Source organism: Acinonyx jubatus, chromosome E4, assembly GCF_027475565.1.
Source record: "Acinonyx jubatus isolate Ajub_Pintada_27869175 chromosome E4, VMU_Ajub_asm_v1.0, whole genome shotgun sequence".
Lineage (NCBI taxonomy): Eukaryota > Metazoa > Chordata > Mammalia > Carnivora > Felidae > Acinonyx > Acinonyx jubatus.
This window is the reverse complement of record NC_069395.1, coordinates 755,897-773,996: the sequence shown is the minus strand read 5'-3', so window position 1 is coordinate 773,996 and position 18,100 is coordinate 755,897. Positions and strand designations below refer to the sequence as shown.

The 18,100-nt window shown below is 55.4% G+C and overlaps 2 long non-coding RNA genes across 4 annotated transcripts in view; both read right to left on the bottom strand.

The window, feature by feature from the left end:
* The window catches only part of LOC128312997 (uncharacterized), a 30,908-nt gene extending 20,702 nt beyond the window's left edge, over positions 1–10,206 (bottom strand). The window contains exon 1 of the long non-coding RNA XR_008293060.1: positions 9,960–10,206. This is a non-coding gene — a long non-coding RNA (uncharacterized LOC128312997). The remainder of the gene's footprint in view (positions 1–9,959) is intronic.
* Positions 10,207–10,839: 633 nt separating this feature from the next.
* LOC106987269 (uncharacterized) lies at positions 10,840–17,894 on the bottom strand. 3 transcript variants are annotated; one of them, XR_008293165.1, is made up of 4 exons: positions 17,841–17,894; positions 16,983–17,099; positions 13,306–13,601; positions 10,840–11,024 (listed from the first exon to the last, which is right to left on the bottom strand). It is a non-coding gene; the product is annotated as an uncharacterized LOC106987269 (long non-coding RNA). The 3 variants fall into 3 exon arrangements; XR_008293164.1 differs by lacking the exon at positions 17,841–17,894 and adding an exon at positions 16,719–16,790 and having other exon boundaries at positions 13,306–15,577; positions 16,983–17,828; XR_003416915.2 differs by lacking the exon at positions 13,306–13,601.
* Positions 17,895–18,100: the final 206 nt, after the last annotated feature.

Genomic DNA, 18,100 nt, shown 5'->3' with positions numbered 1-18,100 from the left:
CTTCTGGGCCAGGCTGCATACCCCCCACCCCCTTGCCCCACTGCCCCGGATGTGGCCTGGCCTCCATCCCCAGGGCCCCCGGGACCCCTCCTGCCCCCTCCTGCCCCCTTGTGTCCCTGGGCCCCTCCTGCCCCCTCTGGCTCCGGCCCTTCTTCCCCAAGGCCGGGGAGCTCCGCCGCCCATGGTTTGGCTTTTCCCGGACCTCCTCTCCACTCTGACCAGCGCCCTCCACCTCCACCTCCTGTAGCTTCCGACCCGCCCGGTACCCATCTCCTCACCATGATGAAGATGAATCTTTCCCCACAAAATTTCATTTTGGAAAAATGTATATTTATACCATCTTTTTATTTTATTTTTAATGTTTATTTATTTTTGAGAGAGAGAACATGAGTGGGGGAAGGGCAGAGAGAGGGGAGACACAGAATCCGAAGCAGGATCCAGACTCCAAGCTGTCAGCACAGAGCTCAACGCGGGGCTCGAACCCACGAACCATGAGGTCATGACCTGAGCCGAAGTCGGACACTTAACTGACTGAGCCACCCAGGCATCCCATGGTATTTCTATTTTTAGTATTTTTCTTTAAATTTTTTTTTACATTTATTCTTTTTTCTTTAATTTAAGGTTTATTTATTTTTGAGAGAGAGAGAGAGAGAGAGAGAGAGAGAGAAAACGAGAGGCAGAGAGACACAGAATCTGAAGCAGGCTCCAGGCTCTGAGCTGTCAGCACAGAGCCCGACATGGGGCTTGAACTCACAGAGTGCAAGATCATGACCTGAGCTGAAGTCAGAGGCTCAACTGACTGAGCCATCCACGCGCCCCTATTTATTTATTCTTGACAGACAGAGGGAGACAGAGCACGAGCAGAGGAGGGGCAGAGAGAGAGGGAGATACAGAATCTGAGGCAGGTTCCAGGCTCTGAGCTGTCAGCACAGAGCTCGATGCAGGGCTGGAACTCACAAACCGCGAGATCATGACCTGAGCCCAAGTCAGATGCTTCACCGACTGAGCCACCCAGACGCCCTATCAACCACCTTCTTTTAAAAGCAGCTCTTACCCACCTAAAATCACTCTGCTGGCTTAAGGAAGAGAAACGGATAATCTAAAACTGATTTTTCTCAGTCTGCATGCTTATATTACATTTAAATTCAACGTTTCTCATTTGCTTCAGTTTTAAATATTTAACAGTTATTACACACGAATTTTTAAGATGAGGAGCACCAAGCACGTGTGCCCAGCATTTACAACGTGTGAAACGTGTTCACGTACCTTATCGCACTTGACTTTACAATCATGCTGCACGGTACGTTATTACTGTCCTTTCTCTGAAGCACAAGGACTGGAGAGGATAAGTGACTTCCCTCAGGCCACACAGCAAATTTAGAGCAGAATTTGAACCCAGGGCTTCTAACTCCAAATCCTACGCTCTTTTCATTGTATCACACAAAACCACAGCGTTCTTTTCTTCAGATTTTACCATTAGTAAGTGAAATAGGAAACTAACATTTTTACATCTTCTACAGCAAGTGTCAGGAAACCACAGCCTTGAGCCAAATCCGACCCACCAGCTTTCTGTAACTGAAGTCTTATTGGAACAGAGCCGCACGCGTTCCCGCACTTACAGCCGCTTCCACGCGGCAGAGGAGAGGATGTGCCGGCAGAGCACAGAGCGGCCACCATCTGACCTCTGACCCCTTACGGAAAGAGCCGGGCAGCCCGTGTCGTGAAGCCTTGGCTCTCACTCTGATCGTGCGTTCAGCCGAGAGTCGCTTTTTCTTTCCTTTTTAAACCACCAATGCAATGCCTGGCCCGTCCCAGAGGGACACAGCAAGAATCTCTGGGGCTGGTCTTACAGCATCAGTGTTTTTTAAGAGCTCCCCAGGGGGTTTTAATACCAGCCGAGGTCAAACACTACTGTTCCACGGGATCGTGCAGATTCAGAAACACCGGTTTCCAGGAAGTGTGCTTGAGGGTGGGAGGAGAGAGGAACCACCCCCACTGCACACGCCCTCTGACCCCACTGTCTTTCCACCTGCGAACTTCGGCCAGGGTCATCACCAAGGTCGCCCATCCGCAGGTGCTGTGCACGGCGACTGTTGTCATTAGAACTCCTAGAATCTGAAGGCAGGCCCCAATGGTGAGATTTTTTTCGGCCCCGTACTTTATTTTAAAAAATTTCTAGTGTAGACTTGACAGGAGTCTCGGTACACTGGAGCTAAAATTGCCTCCTGTCTCCTACGCAATCTTTTGCACCTCATTTTATTTTTTATTTTATTTATTTATTTATTTTCAACGTTTATTTATCTTTGGGACAGAGAGAGACAGAGCATGAACGGGGGAGGGGCAGAGAGAGAGGGAGACACAGAATCGGAAACAGGCTCCAGGCTCTGAGCCATCAGCCCAGAGCCTGACGCGGGGCTCGAACTCACGGACCGCGAGATCGTGACCTGGCTGAAGTTGGACGCTTAACTGACTGCGCCACCCAGGCGCCCCTGCACCTCATTTTAAATAATGAAAATAACTTATTAGAATTTTTTAGTTACGGGGCGCCAGGGTGGCTCAGTCAGTTAAGCATCCGACTCTTGATCTCAGGTCACGATCTCACGGTTCATGAGTTCGAGCCCCGAGTCAGGCTCTGTGCTGACCGTGCAGAACCTGCTTGGGATTCTCTCTCCACCCTCCATCTCTGCCCCCCCGCCCCACCCTGTGCTCAGGCTCTCATGCACTCTCTCAAAATAAATAAGTAAACATAAAAAGTTATTTAAAAATAAGATGTTTTTGTTATAAAAGCACTGAATGTTTATTACAGAAACATAGAAAATACAAAACGAAGTTTAAAATATACGTACTTTCCACTTCGTAACCTATTTCGCTTAATGATATATTCTTTTCAATCAATCACTACCAAAAATACCACTTAAGGGATCTCCAGTCTGCTACTAAGTCAGGCCCCAGCATTTACAGACCACCGACTTCACACCAAACAGGTGGAGGTTATGCCGTGACCTTCACGGGAAGTCCGTCCACGCCATCAGAACGCAGCCAGACAACAGAGGAGCTGCTGAGGCCGCTGGGGGCGTGTGGACCGAGTGGCCCTGATCCCACACCCGGCACGTGTCCTGGAGACACTCACATGTGTGCATGTGGACACATTCAAGCCAGTTCCCTGAAGCTCTGGTGACAGCAGAAAAAACTGGGAAAATACTAGTTTGAACCACGCAAAACTGAACAGACGTGTTTGGTAACACCAGCCATTTTGTCCCGTACAACCTAGGTTTGTGTGTGTGTGTGTGTGTGTGTGTGTGTGTGCGCGCGCGCGGACACAGACGTGTGGTTATGAGTGTGACACACACAGATGAGGGACTGCCAGCGTCCCCACAGCCTGTGTCCCTGCCTCGCCAGTGGCCACGCCGTCCCCAGATGCCTTCCTAGCCCGCGCCCTGCACCGCCGGGACCCTCCCGGGCTCTGCTGCTCCCGCCCAGCTGGCCACCCGGGTTCCGATTTCACTGGAAACAGAGATGAATCAGAAGAGAACTCTGCACGCGGCCAGCCCCACATCGGTCATCTCCCTGCACCCCGGGATGCACCCCCACCGGGAAGACCTGTCCTTGCTCTGGACGCCGCCTCTCCCAGCTTCTCAAGGCCTTGGACACATCACTCCTCTTGCCTGCCTCAATTCACCTGCTCCCTGGACAGCAGGTGGAGGCACACTGGTGCCTGCTGTCCCCACACTGATACCTAACACCCTCTGCCTCGCCCAACACTTCAGGTGCCGTGAACAGAGCGCATAAACCCCTCTCTCCCAGGGCTTCTCTTCTCTGGGGAAGACAATCAACAGGACGGGTGAGTAGCGCGCCTGGTGAGTCTGTAAGTGAAACACACAAAGTCAGAGAGGGGATGGGAGGGAAGGGACGGGAGGGCTCGGCAGCGTGGCCAGCCAGGCCCTTTGAGAGACTGACAACTGAACAAAGAGCGTAAAGAGCATGGTCAAGTGGGGAAGGGAGGGGCAGCAAGTGCAAAGGCCCTGGGGCAAGGAGGCCAGGGAGGCTGACACAGAGCAAGGGATGGGAAGGAGGCGCAGGCTCAGGGCTGCAGGAGACGGCTCAGGCGGGGGCCCAGGGGGCTCGGCTCTTCCTAACAAGAGGGAGGCAGCGGAGTAAAGACCTAGGACCCACCTCCCGACATGGGGTCGCTGCGGCTGTGGGGATCAAGGCAGAAGAGAAACACGAGGAGGCCGTGGCGACCCAGGTGGGATGATGGTGACGTGGGACAGCGTGAGGCAGCAGGGGGCATGACAGTGTTCGGATTCTGCGGATGCTGAACTCTTCGTGACAAAACATTCCGCAGACACGGAGAAAGAGAGCACGATGAGCCCCCAGGAGCCCATTCCCACGTCTCAAGAACCATCGACATCTTGCCGGAATGGTTTCCCCCACCCGCCCCCCCCCACTTGCCGAAGTTTTACATCCTCTCCCCCAAACAGCGTGTGTACATCTCAAAAAAGGGCATTTTCTTATGTAAATAGAATGCCGTTACCAAACTAAAAAAATTAAGGATAACTTTTTATTATCAAATAACGGGCAAATTTCACCAAGTGTTTCGGAAATACCTTTTCATGGTCTTGTCCAAACGTCTACTCGTTGTCATTTCTCTTAGGTCTACATAGGTCTGCACCAGACCTCTCAGCCCCCCACGCCCTTGTGTTTGGAGGCAGGTCGGCCGTCCTTAGACAGGGGTGCTGTGGCAGGGGCCGCACGAACCCCGTCTCTCCTTCAGACTGGAAATTCACAACTGAGTTTTAGATACGGGCTATTCTTGGCTAGAATACTTTAGAGATGGTGTGATCTTCAACAACATTGAAGGGAGCTTACATCCGCTCGTCTCACTTTTAGCGATGCTGAAGCAATCAGCAAGCGTAGATGGTGATGGCCTGCTCCCTCCATCATAAAACGGCCATCGACATCTGAGCCAAGCAGGGGCGCCTGGGTGGCTCAGCCGGTTGCGCCCCTGACATCAGCTCAGGTCACGATCTCGATGTTCATGAGCCCGAGCCCCGTGTCAGGCTCTGTGCCGACAGCTCGGAGCCTGGAACCCGCTTCGGATTCTGTGTCTCCCTCTCTCTCTGCCCCTCCCCTGCTCGCGCTCAGTCCCTCTCTGTCTCAAAAATAAGTGAACGTTAAAAAAAACAAACAAACAGCAACTGTGCTGGAAAAGCAGAGTACTTATTCACTCCCTTTAACGACCAAGTTTTATGTTAACGAATCATTGTCTTCCCACTTTCAATTTTGTCCAGTGAATTTTATTTCCTTCTCCTTTCTTTAGCTGTCATTACAAATGATTGCTTTGCTACCATCAGGGAGTTGTGGTTCCTTTTTTTTTTTTTTTTTTTAATGTTATTTGAGAGAAAGGCAGAGAGAGGGGGAGAGAGAATCCCAAGCAGGCTCTGTGCCCAACACGGGGCTCGATCTCATGAAACGTGAGATCCTCACCTCAGCTGGAATCGAGAGTTGGCCACTCGACTGACTGAGCCACCCCGGGGCCCTGCCATCAGTGAGTTTCAACCAAATGCAGTCATTTGTAGTTCTGGTGCTCAAAGTGTCCCATCTTCAGCCCGGGGGGCCTCCCCTGTGCTAGATGGCGTGTCTCCTGACTTTATTTGGAAACTTTCAAACACGTACGGGAAATTGGGCGACAAACCCTAGTTACCGCCTCAGCTTCAGTGATTCTCATGGGCGGCCATGTTCACGTGCACCCTCCTGCCACCAGGCCTCAAACACCACGCCGCCTCACGTGCAAACGCACTGGCATACAGCCCCAGGGAGCAAGCACCCCGCCCCTAATACAACCTCCCCGTCCTTCCCACCGAAGCCCGAAGCTCTCTAGTTGTCTGGCATAACAGCTCAGGCCTAGAACCTTCCGTGAGAAGGGCTTGGTTCCTCTCTGGAGAATGGCATTTCAGACGGAACCACGTAGGAAAGAGCAGCGCTTGAAGGTTTTTAGTCCACTTGGCATCGTGTAGGTGACCTGTATTCTCAGCCAGAAACTCAGAAAACTAGTGAAGGGAGGGTACGGGCGCCTGGGCGGCTCAGTCGGTTGAGTGTCCGACCCTGGCTCCGGTCACGATCTCCCAGCTCACGGGTTTGAGCCCCACGTCGGGCTCTGCTCATAGCGTGGAGCCTGCTTGGGACTCTTGCTCTCCTTCCCTCTGCCCCTCCTCTGCTTGTGTGGTCTCTCTCTCAAGATAAACCAACTTAAAAAAAGTTTGAAAGTAGAAAGCACACCAGTGGTTAACAGAGCAAGCGGGTGATGGATTTCAACGCTCACGATGGGGCTGGAGTTGGCAGACGCAGAGACGGCACAAAGACAGACGTCATGACCGATGCGGGAGAGCCACGGCCCAGAAATCAACGGAGTTTTAACCAGCGTGCCACGAGGATTCAACGGACAAAGATGGGGACAGCCGGATGTCCACGTGAAGAAAGAGGCTGACCCCGACCTCACACAACAAGAACACGTTCAAAAAGATCACAGACCTAAATGTAACAACTAAAACTATAAAACTCTTAGAAGAAGACAGAAGTGGGGCGCCTGGGTGGCTCAGTCGGTTAGGCGGCCGACTTCGGCTCAGGTCATGATCTCGCGGTCCGTGAGTTCGAGCCCCGCGTCGGGCTCTGTGCTGACAGCTCAGAGCCCGGAGCCTGTTTCAGATTCTGTGTCTCCCTCTCTCTCTGACCCTCCCCCGTTCATGCTCTCTGTCTCAAAAATAAATAAACGTTAAAAAAAAATTAAAAAAAAAAAAGACAGAAGTATAAATCTTCCTGATCTTGGATAAGGCAACAGATTCTTAGATAGGATGCCTAAAGCATGAGCAAACGAGGAAGAAGAAATCAGAATCCCTCAAGGGGCACCTGGGTGGTTCAGTCGGTTAAGTGTTGGACTCTGGACTTTGGCTCCGGTCATGACCTTGCAGTGTGGGATCGAGCCCCATGTCAGGCTCTGTGCTGACAGCGCGGAGCCTGCTTGGGATTCTCTCTCTCCCCCTCTCTCTGCTTCTCCCTGGCTCACACGTGCACATGTGCTCTCTAAATAAACTTTATAAAAAATTGGAATTCACCAAAATTAAACACTCCTGTGTACCAAAGGGCGCTACAGACCGTGACCTGACAGGAGTATTTGCAGAAATTTGTATCCAGAATGTACAAAAACGCTTGCAAGTCAGCGATAAGAAGACAGATGAGCCGGGTCAAACATGGACAAAGAATCCGAGCAGATATTCGTCCAAAGAAGATTCGCAGACAGCCAATAAGCACATGGAGAGATGCTCCTTAATTATTAAGGAAATGCTGGAGGCAACCCTAACGAGCTGCCACTTCTGCCCCACTAGGTGGCTGGAATCGGAAGACAGACAAGAGATCTTGGCGAGGAACTTGGAGGACGGGAGCCGTCCACACTGCGGGTGTAGAGCTTAAGGCAGGGCAGCCGCCGGAGACCGCGTGGCCTGGAGTTGTCACGTGACCTAGGCGCACACCCAGGACAGCCGGGACGTGTCCACACACACGCCTGCACACCGACGCTCACAGCTGATTCGTGACAGCCAAAAAACTGCCAGTAACGCAAATGTCCACGAAACGGTGAATGGACACACCGTAACACGCCCACAGAGTATGGTTCGGCCATAGAAAGGAACCAAGCCCTGAGACACGGGGATGCAGACGAGCCCTGAGAACATTACACTAAGGGAAAGAAAACAGAGAAGGCCACATGTTGTCGGATTTCACTTACAGGAAATTCTGGGATAGGTGAATCCACACGGACTGGGACATTAGCGGCTGCCAGAGGCGGGGAAGAGAAGGAAGGGGGGGGAGGACTCAGGGTCTATATGAGGTGACGAAAATTTCCTGGAATTAGTGGTACTGGTTGCACATCCTCGTGAATGTACTCGAAACCACTGAATTGTACATTTTTTAAAGGGTCATTTATTTTGAGAGACAGAGAATCCGAAGCAAACTCCACACGGTCAGCAGAGAGCCCGACGCGGGGCTCGATCCCATGACCCTGAGATCACGATCTGAACCAAAATCAAGAGACGGACGCTTAACCGACAGAGTCACCCAGGTGCCCCCTGAATTGTACATCTTGAGCCGTGGCTTCTATGGACGTGAGGTAGATCTCAGTTTTAAAAAGAAAGGTTAATTTGGGAATGCAAGCTGGTGCAGCCACTCCGGAAAACACGATGGAGGTTCCTCAAAAAACTAAAAATAGAACTACCCCACGACCCAGCAATTGCCCTGCTAGGCGTTTCTCCACGGGATACAGGTGGGCTGTTTCGAAGGGACACACGCACCCCCACGTTTACAGCAGCGCTGTCGACAACAGCCAAAGGACGGAAAGAGCCCAAATGTCCCTCGATGGATGAGTGGATAAAGAAGATGTGGTCTATATATACAAGGGAGTATTACTCGGCAATCAAAAAGAACGAAATCTTGCCATTTGCAGCTACGTGGATGGAACTGGAGGCTATTATTAGTGAAATTAGCTAAGTGAAATTAGTCAGAGAAAGACAAAAATCATAGGACTTCACTCATAGGAGGACTTTAAGAAACAAAACAGAGGAACGTAAGAGAAGGGAAGCAAAAAGAATATAAAAACAGGGAGGGGGACAAAACAGAAGAGACTCATAAATACGGAGATCAAACTGAGGGTTGCGGGAAGGGTGGTGGGAGGGGGGATGGGCTAAATGGGTAAGAATTAAGGAATCTACTCCTGAAAACATTGTTGCACTCTATGCTAATTTGGATGTAAATTAACAAAAATAAAAAATAAAATTAAAGACAACAAAATAAAATAAAAAATAAAAAGGTTAATGCAGTGAACGCTAGGAAGAAAACGAAAAGGCCGGTGCTGTTCCTGCTGTGAGCAATTAATTGCCTTTTATCCCCGACTGAAGCTTTCCATGTTCTGCCAGCACCTGGAAAGTGTGCCGCTGGTCCGTTCACCTACAAACGGTGAGTCTCTCTCACTTCACAGCTCCTGATCGGGCAGGGGGGCTACAGTCAGAAACTTCTCAAGGGGCGCCTGGGGGGCTCGGTCAGTTGCGCGGCCAACTTCGGCTCAGGTCATGATCTTGTGGTCTGTGGATTCGAGCCCTGGGTCAGGCTCTGTGCTGACAGCTCGGAGCCTGGAGCCTGGAGCCTGGAGCCTGCTTCGGTTCTGTGTCTCCCTCTCTCTGCCCGTCCCCTGCTCATACTCTGCCTCTGTCTTTCTCTCAAAGAAAAAAAAAAAAAAAAAAAAACCATCAAAAAAAAGCCCCAGAAACTTCTCCTTAAAACCCTACTTCTTCAGGGCGCCCAGCTGGCTCAGTCGGAGGAGCGTGTGACTCTTGACTTCAGGGTTGTGAGTTCGAGACCCATGGTGGATGTGGAAAGAAATTAAAAAAAAAGTTTTTTTAGTTATAAAATCCTACTTCTTTAGCTCAAGTGTTTCCTCCTCTCTGGGGCTGCACTGAGTTTGTAAGTTGACAGAAAGCACTGTGGGGGAGGCTACTGCCCTCCTGTGAGGGGACAAGGACCACAGGTCCCCTCTGCCACCATGTGGGACGGCAAGGCCAGGAAACCCCAGTTAATGGAGCACTGGGGACAGGGGACGAGGAGCATTGAGAGAGGGGACAAGGAGCATGGGCACAGGGGATAAGGAGCACTGGGGGGAGGCAGCAGAGCCCCTGCCCAGACACCACAGGAGCTCCTGTCCCGTTTCATTTCAAGTGACAGGTGGCACCAGCCCGCCAGGAACGGAGGGGACAGCCCCAGTGCCCCATCAGGCGTCAAGAATCCCCCAGCCCGCCCCTGTGACCAAGATTTCACGGGTTACGAAGTCATTAATTCTGACCCACTCAGCGCACCAATACCAGTTGTCTTCTCGGTCACATAACTTGATAGGCCCACCCTTTGCTATGACAGGTTACTTACATAGCTCATCGGTCACGTGCTTTGGTGCCTGGCGGCGACGGGGGACGTGCATTCAATTGTTGGCCGAGGGATCCAACCTCCAGCTTCTTCGTCCCCAAGAGGGAGTCGCCACCCGCCGCCCAGGGTTGTTCTAAGAACGTGACAGAACCACGCTGTTGCAGCATTCAGGCGACTTCCTGGAGCATTCCTGATAATTAAAACAGAGCGGGTGGCGCAGAAGGAGTCAAGTACAACCGGGCAGGCAGCGTGACTTCCACTGCTTGGCGAGGAGGCGCGCAGGCCGGCAAATCCCTGAGAGATGCGTGGCCTGCGGCGGGCCCCCAGAGGTTAGCTGCTCTCCTCTGTCGTCCCGGACTAAGCTGCAGTGCGAGAGCTAGGTCACCATCTTTAAGCGTGCTGCGTCTCAGGCTCGTTATCCTGCAGAATGTACAAAATACAAACACCCCGCAAAAGGCCAGGGGCAGCTTAAGTCAGTAAATTACGCTTCGTTTTCCACCGTCTGTCCTTCCGATGCACCATTTCAGGCAGGGATGGCGCTCCGAGATTTTCAGGCTGTCGCCTGCCTCCCCAGACAGTACGATTCCTGGGGTCAGACTCCGCTGTTCGTGTTCTAGTCTCCAAGTGCACAGCCAACTGACCGAACCGGTTCGTTTCAAAATCATACGGTGCAGCTTTTTGGCTGAAACCCACCCCTTCCTGGGACCGGGGGGCAGGCACTTTACACCCTGGCGAGCCCCCTCCATCCAGAGCAGCAGGCAGGGTGACCCCCACCCAGGGTCACGTGGGGCGGGAAGGGGAAGCGTGCAAGGCACAGAACTTTCTGGGCCCAAACTGGCCATGTCCAAGGCAGACGGGGGGGTGGGGGGGGGTGGGGAGCCGATGAGCCTCCTCACCGGCACGTCTGCGTTTCTAAAGTGTCTTTCGGCCCTGGTGACATCAGGTGACTGCAGGCTGCTAAGTCATAAGGGGGGGCCAAGGACGAGCAGCGGTGGACAGAAGAACACCTCAAGGTTTCAGGGGAAGGTTGCCAACGCACACCTCCGTCTCTCTTCTCCGACATTCTAAGGAGAAACAGTACACAGAGGTGTAAGTTTAGGGGACTTAGGGAGTCGGAGCAGGTGATAAAAGTCCCCGCCTCGTGAATAATAAACACCGACATCGCACGCAAGCCCCCAGCAGACACCTGTGATACTGCATCGTGTGGACATGACCGCCTTCCGTGGCCCTGGGTGGGGGGCACACTGGGAGCAGGGGGCTGAGTTCGAGCTCCCGAGGTGCCGAGGAGAAAGGAGGGGTGCAGGGCAGGAGGGCAGTGGGATGGGACCGGCAGAGGGAGCAGCTCCTGCCCAAGGCTGGTGTGCAGGCAATATTCAGGCAGTGTAGGGAGAGGAGGGGGGAGAGGAGGGAGGGAGAGGAGGTGGGGGAGAGGAGGCGGGGGGAGGGAGAGAGGAGGTGGGGGAGAGGAGGTGGGGGGGAGGTGGGGGAGAGGAGGCAGGGGGAGAGGAGGCGGGGGGAGAGGTGGGGGGAGAGGAGATGGGGAAGGGGGAAAGGAGGTGGGGGGAGGGAGAGAGGAGGCAGGGGGAGAGGAGGCGGGGAGGGAGAGAGAAGGTGGAGGAGAGGAGGTGGGGGAAAGGGGAGAGGAGGTGGGGGAGGTGGGAGAGGAGGCAGGGGGAGGGAGAGAGGAAGCAGGGGGAGAGGAGGCGGGGGGGAGAGAGGAGGCGGGGGGGGAGAGGAGGTGGGGGGGAGAGGAGGTGGGGGGGAGAGGAGGCGGGGGGGAGAGGAGGCAGGAGGGGGGAGAGGAGGCAGGAGGGGGGAGAGGAGGCAGGGGGGAGAGAAGGTGGGGGGAGAAGGTGGGGGAGAGGAGGCAGGGGAAGAGGAGGCAGGGAGAGGTGGGGGGAGCGGAGATGGGGGAGGGGGAAGGAGGTGGGGGAGGGAGAGAGGAGGCGGGGGGAGAGGAGGCAGGGAGAGGTGGGGGGAGCGGAGATGGGGGAGGGGGAAGGAGGTGGGGGAGGGAGAGAGGAGGCGGGGGGAGAGGAGGCGGGGGGGGAGAGGAGGCGGGGGGGGGAGAGAGGAGGCGGGGGGGGAAGAGGAGGCGGGGGGGGAAGAGGAGGTGGGGGGGAGAGGAGGCAGGAGGGGGGAGAGGAGGCAGGAGGGGGGAGAGGAGGCAGGGGGGAGAGAAGGTGGGGGGGAGAGGAGGTGGGGGAGAGGAGGCGGGGGGAGGGAGAGAGGAGGTGGGGGAGAGGAGGTGGGGGGAGGTGGGGGAGAGGAGGCAGGGGGAGAGGAGGCGGGGGGAGAGGTGGGGGGAGAGGAGATGGGGAAGGGGGAAAGGAGGTGGGGGGAGGGAGAGAGGAGGCAAGGGGAGAGGAGGCGGGGAGGGAGAGAGAAGGTGGAGGAGAGGAGGTGGGGGAAAGGGGAGAGGAGGTGGGGGAGGTGGGAGAGGAGGCAGGGGGAGGGAGAGAGGAAGCAGGGGGAGAGGAGGCGGGGGGGGAGAGAGGAGGCAGGGGGGGAGAGGAGGTGGGGGGGAGAGGAGGCGGGGGGGAGAGGAGGCAGGAGGGGGGAGAGGAGGCAGGAGGGGGGAGAGGAGGCAGGGGGAGAGAAGGTGGGGGGGAGAGAAGGTGGGGGGGAGAGAAGGTGGGGGAGAGGAGGCAGGGGAAGAGGAGGCAGGGAGAGGTGGGGGAGCGGAGATGGGGGAGGGGGAAGGAGGTGGGGAGGGAGAGAGGAGGCGGGGGAGAGGAGGCAGGGAGAGGTGGGGGAGCGGAGATGGGGGAGGGGAAGGAGGTGGGGGAGGGAGAGAGGAGGCAGGGGGAGAGGAGGCGGGGGGGGAGAGGAGGCGGGGGAGAGGAGGCGGGAGGTGGGAAAGGAGGTGGGGGAGGGAGAGAGAAGGCGGGGGAGAGGAGGTGGGGGAGGTGGGAGAGGAGGTAGGGGGAGGGAGAGAGGAGGTGGGGGAGAGGTGGGAGGAGAGGAGGCGGGTGGGGGGAGAGGTGGCAAGAGGTGGGGGCAGGAGAAGGGGGAGAGGCCCCTTTCTGCCCCAGGAAATCGGGGCTGCCCCGCGGCACCCGCCTCCCCCCCCCACCGTGTTCTCCGCCTGCGGGTGGGTCTGGAGAGGGTGGAGGGTGGCGTGGAAGGAAGGAGGGGAATGAAGAGGCAATGGCGCCAGGACCACAGGTGCACAGCGAGGGGGGTCTGCGCAGCGGCAGCGGCTGGGGACACGTCGCCAGGCGAAAGCAGCGCGCCGCCGATGGGGGCGAGACACGCTGGCCGGCCCCCGCGTCCAGGCCCGAGCAGACACGGGGTCGGTTACTAGGACCCGGGTTAGGGATGGGGACCCCCAGGCTGACCCACCAAGGGATCCCTGCCCCTCCGAGGCTCCATTCTTCGCACGCTTCCGCGGAGGCCGCGAAGTCACCGCCGCTCCAGGACCTGCCACACACGGGTCTCAGCGTCCCACTCGCCAAGCCCAGACTCCAACAGAAGTAGCAGAACCCTGCATAAGCCGCGATGCCCGCTTCCTCCTGCCAGACTCGGGTCCCAAGCGCTCCACTCAGCTGCTAACGGTTACAGCACTTGAGGGAGACGCTGGGGTGACTCCGAGCTCCAGAGCTCCAGCCAGGTGCCGCAGGACCAGGGGAGACCAAAGGCTGTGGGGCAAGAGAAGGACGGCTTGTCAGCGAGAGGAAGCAACTCACACACTGCCGTTTCTTCCAGAAGGCTCTCCTGCAGAGCCGGCCACAGTCAGAGGGTGCCAGCACAATTCGCCATCACACAAGTACCAAGCAGGTCCTGTGGCGGGCAGAGTAACAGGGCCCCAGGGTGGTCAACGTCCTAGTCCTTGGAGCGTGTTAAGGGTCCCGGTCCAAATTCCAATGTGGTGGGAATGGGGTTCACGACACCAGGCAATTCTCCAGATGCCCAGCTTGGTGTCCAAAATTCAGCTCAGTTCTGGCACTGTCTCTCCAGGGACAGCCTCAGATCTCACAGACTAAGGGCTCAGCCCCCCAAGTTCAACTTCAGACGCCAGTCACAGCCAAGTCTAGACTGTCACCTGTGCTTTGGACTGACCAGCTATAGATCGGAGGTTCCCATAACCCCCTCCTTGGAGTCAGTTCATTTGGTACAGCGACTCCTGGACCATTTTCCTTCCTGGACTACAGGTTTATTTCGAGGGATAGAAGCCTGGAACAGCCAGGTGGAAGAAACGCAGAAGGGAAATGGAGGTTGGAGGGGTGCCTGGGGGGGCTCAGGCAGGTGAGCGTCTGACTTGGGCTCAGGTCGTGATCTCACGGTTTGTGAGTTCGAGCCCCATGTTGGGCTCTCTGCTGTCCGCACGGAGCCTGGAGCCCGCTTTGGATCCTCAGTCTCCCTCTCTCTCTGCCCCTCCTCTGCCCATTCTGTCTCCTTCTCAAAAATAAATAAGCTTTAAAAAAAAAAAACCTTTAAGAAAAAAAAAAGACATACACGTAGAAAAAGGCACAGAGCGTCTGTGCCCTCCAGGAGCACCATTCTCCCCAAATCCCTACGAGTTCACCAACCCTGAGGCTCCCTGAACCCTGTCCTTTGGGGTTTTGCAGAGGCTTCATGACACACACTCTGTTGCTTAACTCATTGGCCGCTGGGGATGGATGGACCCTCTCCCCTCCCTGGAGGAACTACCAGTCCCACCCTCCAGTCCCTGGGTTCCTTCCCGGCACCGGCCAGCATCCCGTCACCTAGCGGCTTCCCCAGCCACCTCATTAGCATGAGAAAAGACACCTTTGTGGCTCTCACCCCAGGAACTTCCAAGGGCTTTCCGAGCTCCGTGCCAGGAACAGGACAAACACCAAGTCCGCATTTCGTACAAGCCACACTATCACACCTCCAAATCTGTTGGGTCACATGGCAAACAGAATTGGAGTTGCTTATCAGCTGATCTCAAAATAGATTCTCGGTGGGCCAAATGCAGTCAAGAGGGGCCCTGGAGAGTGCTGGGGGACCAGGAGAGGGTCGGTAAAAAGATGTGACTGCAGAAGCAAGAGCAAAGCAAAGCAGGCTGGGGAGAACTCTGCCGGCCCCTGCAGCCACTGGCGAGGCCAGGAGCTGGGTTCTCCCCTGGGTCCTCTGGACAGAACGGGGCCCCGCGCACACCCTGATTTGCGCTCAGCCACCCGTGGCAGACCGCAGGGCTACGGTGCCGTAGCTTGGGTTAAGCCACTAAAAAGGAGGTAATCTGTTACACGGCAGCAAACAGGAAACTATTCCCGGGACCGTGAGCAATTCTGAAATCACACCCCCCGGGGCGCAAGGGCCAGGCTGCGACACACACACACAACCTCGGAAAGGTGCCTTTCGGCTTCCAGGCTCCCACGCAGCCCCAAGCCCAGCGCGGGGGCCCTGGGTGCGGTTAACCTGTCAAGCGGGAATCCAAACACCTGTGCCATAGTCCCCAGGGTGGATGACACCCCGAAGCACTCCACCTGTGAAGAGCAGCCGCCGTGTTCATCCGTTCGCACTTCCCTGGCGCGTTCCCACGAATGCGGTATTCTGTGCTATTACTTTCGCATTTGGCGGACGGAAAAGGCTGATTATAAACGATACTGAGGGACCTCAGGTCTATGGCTCTGAAGACTGGGTTTTTTCCCTACAAGTAAGGAGACGCTCAAAGTCACCTTAAAGGGATTTTTTTTTTTTTACTTTTAGGAGAAACACAAATTAAAACATTAAATTTCGGAAGAAAATGGTAATGCCTCCAAATCGTCCCCAGCTGTGGGTCAGCTGCAACTAAATTGAAACCAACTACAAGTAATTGAGATCATTAGAAGACGCAGGTATGGACGAACAGAGAGGTTTATGGGCGCATCAGGGTTACGGTGTCACTGTCCCAGGAATCCCTGGAAAAGTCTGTGGGCTGAACAGGGCGGGCACCCTCACCTCCAAGCCAAGGCCCTCCCTAAATATTTCAGAGATACCTGTAGGGTCTGCGAAGTGCAAATTCGCAGTCTCATTTAACCCTCACAGAAACCCTAAAAGCTAGGCAGCAATACCCACTGTGCAAGTGAAACCCCGGAGCCCAGAGATGACAACCTGGCAGGTCTGTCCAAGACCGCGTGATCTCTGCTCGTGAATGGAGAAGCCTGCTTTTGAATCTGGACCACAGAACTCCAACGTCATGAACTTCCCCTCCTTGTTTGCTCTGCAGTAGGATCTTATTTGTGTGTTCGAAAAGACAAAGAACTTAGGGGCGTCTGACTTCTGCTCAGCTCATGATCTCAGGGTTCTTGAGTTTGAGCCCGGCGTCGGGCTCTGTGCTAATAGCTCGGAGCCTGGGGCCTGCTTCAGATTCTGTGTCTCCCTCTTTTTCTGCCCCTCCCCTGCTCACGCTCTCCCTCTCCCTCAAAAATAAACATTAAAAAAGGTGTTTTTTTTTTAAGACAAAGAATACATAAAGAACTCATGCAACTCAATAAGAAAAGAATAAACCAATTAAAAAGGGGGCAATTTGGGGCGCCTGGGTGGCTCAGTCGGTTAAGCGGCCAACTTCAGCTCGGGTCATGATCTTGCAGTCTGTGAGTTCGAGCCCCGCGTCGGGCTCTGTGCTGACAGCTCAGAGCCTGGAGCCTGTTTCAGATTCTGTGTCTCCCTCTCTCTCTGACCCTCCCCCGTTCATGCTCTGTCTCTCTCTGTCTCAAAAATAAATGTTAAAAAAAAAAGGGGGGCGGCAATTTGATAGACATTTCTCCAAAGATACAAAAATGGCCAAGAAACACATGTAGACACCCGACCTCTCCTCCTTCCCGGACGAAGGGAAATGCAAGTCAAGGCCATAAGGATACCAGCCCCAGGCGCCTGGAGGGCTGGGAGTAAAGAGACAGACAACACAGTAAGTGTTGAGGCTGTGAAGAAATGGAAACCCCCACATCGCTGGTAGGAATGTAACCTGGCCACAGCCACTTTAACAATTTGGGGAGTTTCTCAAAAAGTCAAAGAACTCCCTATGCCCCAACAATTCCACTCCGGGTTGTCTACTCAAGATAACTAGAACCTACCTGCGCACAAAGACTTGTACGTGGCAGTCCTGTTCACCAAACCCCAAACTGCAAACAACGATGAATGGATGCACTGGTTAAGTCAAACCACTGTATATGCACACAATGGAATATTATCTGCCAACATAAAAGGACAGAAGCATTGATAAATGCTACTACCTGGACGAATATCAAAAACATGATGGTAGGAGGGGAAAAAGCCGGAGGCAAAAGGCGGAGTACTGCATTGTTCCATTTCCAGGAAGCGTCCAGAACAAACTTGTAGAGACAGAAAGTAAATCAGTGGCTGCGGGGAGGGATCGCTACTGGGCACGAGGTTTCCTTTCGGAACGGTGGAAACGCTCCAAAATTAGATTGTGATGCCTGCACCGCAAATACAATAAATACCTGTGAAGTGTACACGTAAAACGGGTGATTTTTACGGTGCGTAAATTATGTCTCAATAAAGCTATTTTGTAAACAGCCACGACACATTTCCAAGAACGGCTGGTGTCGGCAGGCATGTTTTTGTCTCCCATCGCACAGAGCCCCGTGGCCCCTCCGCCAGGACTCAGGACGTAGGGCGTCGCCCTCGGCAGCAAGTTTACTCTTAGGCTGGAAGTTTTCTGAATTGCTTCTCAACGGGAGGGGGCTCGCGGGGCCCCCAGTCAGGTGAAGTGCCCCCGGGCGTGCAGACGCCCCACCGCAACTTCCGCAGACGCAGCCAGCGCGAGCAAGCGACTGCCCCGGGGGTGCCGCGCGCGCGCCCCGCCACCCCGGAGTGGAAATGGGGGTGCGGCTTGCGCAGCCGCCTCCCAACGCCGCGGGCCCGCCACCCCTCGCCCCGCCGCCTGGGGCCCGGGGACCGCCACGCCGTACCTGCCCGGGCCCCTCGCGTCCACCTGCCGCCGCGACGCCGCGCCCCCCCCCCCGAGCCCCCCCCCACCCCCGCAGCGGCCGGCGGGGCGGGGCCGGAAGGGAGAGGGTCGGCTCCCGCACCCGGGGTGGGGCCCACCCCACCCCCACCGTCGACGGCCCACGCGCAGAGCGGCTCGTGGGACCGCGCGGGGGCCGCTCCGCGCGGGTGCGGGGCGCTGAGCGAGCGGCCCCGGGCCGGCACGTGCGCCCCCTCTCCTCCC